We start from the raw sequence: 3,798 nt of genomic DNA on the forward strand, positions 1-3,798 counted from the left end.
AATATTTAAAAGAAAAGATTGGAAGAAAATATACTGAACTATTAAGGACTTGTTTAATTGATATTTTTTTTTAGAAATGTTTAAAATATTTTCTTACTTACTCTTTTCTTTGTTTTCCAAATTGCCCATCATGAGGTTACATTACTTTTGTAGTCAAATTTAAAAACAAGCTTTTGTTTATATAAGTATATGTGTCTGTCTATGAGGAGGGCGTGGCAACCCACTCCAGTATTCTTGCCTAGAGAATTCCATGGACAGAAGAGCCTGGCAGGCTGTAGTCCATGGGGCCACATAGAATAAGATACAACTGAGCAAGTAAGCAGCAGCAGCATGTCTATCTATATGTGTTATATATTTTTCTTCATCTAACATAAAAATGGTAGGTATAGTATAAGCCATACCATTGTCTTTAAAGTAAATTTTACCTCAGAAAATTACTTGTGTTTCATAATGTCATATGGTTTCTAAGCACTGAACTATCAGAGGAAGTAGGCTGAAAAATATCATTGCTATTAAGTGAGGATTTTAAGGAAAGAAATTACATAAAATTATATAAAATTGAAATCTTTTAAGACTTGAAATAGAAGGCAATCAATCAAAACAGAATAACAATTAATAAAAATAACAGTTAGTCCTATTATTTCTATAGTACCTTTCATTCCCAAATCCCTTGTGCATACAGTAGTCCATTTTCTTTCCCAAATAACCCAAAGAGAGCTTTTCGACCCCTCAGGAAATTTTTAGCTCCATGCAAAACTCTGAATTATCTTCTGGAACCCACTTGCACATCTCCATTTTCAGGACTGACTAAATGTGACTCAAAGTTACAGGCTATAGTTAATATTGTTCAGAAAATCTTTAAATATATAAAGAGTATTGTAATATCAGTGTTCTGACTGTTTCATAGTCTAATTCATTTTCAGTAAGACTGGAGATTTCAATGTTGCTCATTGAAAAAGCTATCAAATAATTAGGGCTAAATAAAAACTGGAAAAGAAATCAGAAAATGAGAGAGTAAAAGATAAGAAAAAGTTAGTCATTGTGACCTGATTAATATGATGCCAATTGCTGGGATTTAACTACTGTATGATTGATGATCTAAATGACAAGAAGTAGAACAGATTCTTTGCCCAGGTTTTGTTTTGATTTTGAATCTAAAGTTTTATTTCACGGTAGTGAAAGTGAAAGTCTCTCAGTTGTGTCTGACTCTTTGCAACCCCAAGGACTATACAGTCCATGGAATTCTCCAGGCCAGAATACTGGAGTGGATTCAGTCCAGTTCAGTTCAGTCGCTCAGTCATGTCCAACTCTTTGCGACCCCATGAATCGCAGCACACCAGGCATCCCTGTCCATCACCAACTCCCAGAGTTTACCCAAACTTATGTCCATTGAGTTGGTGATACCATCCAACCATCTCATCCTCTGTCGTCCCCTTCTCCTCCTGCCTTCAATCTTTCCCAGCATCAGGGTCTTTTCAAATGAGTCAGCTCTTCACATCAGGTGGACAAAGTATTGGAGTTTCAGCTTCAACATCAATCCTTCCAACGAAAACTCAGGACCGCTCTCCTTTAGGATGGACTGGTTGGATCTCCTTGCAGTCCAGGGGACTTTCAAGAGTCTTCTCCAACACCACAGTTCAAAAGCATCAATTCTTCTGTGCCCAGCCTTCTTCATAGTCCAACTCTCACATACATACAAGATCCCTTCTTCAGGGGATCGTCCCAACCGAGGGATCAAACCCAGGTCTCCCACCAGCTGAACCACCAGGGAAGCCCAACAGAGATTAGATGTCACAAAGTAGGTGGAAATGCCTCAACTGCATGCATGTTGTCAGGCCTGAGAGTCTCTTCCATCCTTGTCAAGGGGAGGGCTAACCTTCTCTCCTTTCATACAACACATTTCACAGTAAGTTTATCATAAGTTATGATGAAAGAGAATACTCTTTCCTGAGCAGCTGATAACAATGATACAAGAAGAGAATACCTAATGGTTTCTCCAGCTTAATTTGTCTTACCCACTGCTTTATGTGTATCTGGTTATATATAGTCTTTAAATTTTGTTTCAATAAAATATACATTCATTGTAAAGAGTAAGCAGTAAAACAGCTGACTTAGGTAAAAAAGTAAAAACTCATTTCCCCATACCAAATCTACTCCCCTAGTGTATATATGGACAAAGAGATAAATAGATACATATATCTATCCAAATAGAAAAAGGAGTACGTCAAGGCTGTATATTGTCACCCTGATATTTAAGTTATATGCAGAGTACATCATGAGAAATGCTGGGCTGGAGGAAGCACAAGCTGGAATCAAGGTTGCTGGGAGAAATATCAATGACCTCAGATATGCAGATGACACCACCCTTATGGCAGAAAGTGAAGATGAACTAAAAAGCCTCTTGGTGAAAGTGAAAGAGGAGAGTGAAATTGAAGTGAAGTTGGTTTAAAGCTCAACGTTCAGAAAACTAATATCGTGGCATCCGGTCCCATGACTTCATGGGAAATAGATGGGGAAACAGTGGAAACAGTGTCAGACTTTATTTTTCTGGGCTCTAAAATCACTGCAGATGGTGACTGCAGCCATGAAATTAAAAGACGCTTACCTCTTGGAAGGAAAGTTATGATCAACCTAGACAGCATATTAAAAAAGCAGAAACATTACTTTGCCAACAAAGGTCTGTCTAGTCACAGCTATGGTTTTTCCAGTGGTCATGTATGCTTGTAAGAGTTGCACTGTGAAGAAAGCTGAGTGCTGAAAAATTGATGCTTTTGAACTATGGTGTTGGGAATATTCTTGAGAGTCCCTTGGACTGCAAGGAGATCCACCCAGTCCATCCTAAAGGAGATCAGTCCTGGGTGTTCATTGGAAGGACTGACGCTGAAGCTGAAACTCCAGTACTTTGGCCACCTCATGCGAGGAGTTGACTCTTCGGAAAAGACCCTGATGCTGGGAGGGATTGAGGGCAGGAGGAGAAGGGGACAACAGAGGATGAGATGGCTGGATGGCGTCACCGACTCGATGGACATGGGTTTGAGTAAACTCCGGGAGTTGGTGATGGACAGGGATGCCTGGTGTGCTGCGCTTCATGGGGTCACAAAGAGTCGGACACGACTGAGTGACTGAACTGAACTGAATTGATCTATCATTTTAAACTACCTGTGTGCATGCTAAGTTGCTTCAGTTGTGTCTGACTCTTTTCAACTCTATGGACTATAGTGCACTAGGTTCCTCAGTCCATAGCATTCTCCAGATAAGAATACTGGAGTCGATTGCCATGCCCTTCTCCAGGGGATCTTCCCAACCTAGGACCTGGGTTCAATCCCTGGGTTGGGAAGATCCCCTGGAGAAGGAAATGGAAACCCGCTCCAGTACTCTTGCCTGGAAAATTCCATGGACTGAGGAGCCTGGTGGGCTACAGTCCATGGGGCTGCAAAGAGTGGGACACGACTGAGCAAGTTCACTTTCACTTTCACGTATACTTCAAGGAATTTCTCAGTTCTCACATTCTCTGGGGTGATTCCCAAGTCTGCAACCCATAACCATCTCTTCAGCTTCTTAACAATAATTGCCATATGCTGCTTGATATGTTTATTTATTTTTATTATTTGTGTATTTATTTATTTTTGCTTCTTCATGTGATCATTCTTTTCCTGCCCCATTAGTCTGAATAAGGATCCTAACAGATCTTTTTATTCTTCACAACATTCATAGAAGCCTTGTATCGGAGCTCAACAATTATGTGTTGATTGATTTGCTGAATTTTGTACAGCAGACTCTTGGGTCTTACTTTAGTAA

General features: G+C 39.8%; 1 non-coding gene across 1 annotated transcript; it reads right to left on the minus strand.

Annotated features, from left to right (window-relative positions):
• Positions 1-1,776: 1,776 nt before the first annotated feature.
• Positions 1,777-1,898, minus strand: LOC133048375 (U6atac minor spliceosomal RNA). Its single transcript, XR_009691031.1, has one exon. It is a non-coding gene; the product is annotated as a U6atac minor spliceosomal RNA (small nuclear RNA).
• Between the last annotated feature and the right edge of the window lie 1,900 nt (positions 1,899-3,798).

The sequence above is a fragment of the Dama dama genome, chromosome 28, assembly GCF_033118175.1.
Source record: "Dama dama isolate Ldn47 chromosome 28, ASM3311817v1, whole genome shotgun sequence".
In the NCBI taxonomy this organism is placed as follows: Eukaryota; Metazoa; Chordata; class Mammalia; order Artiodactyla; family Cervidae; genus Dama; species Dama dama.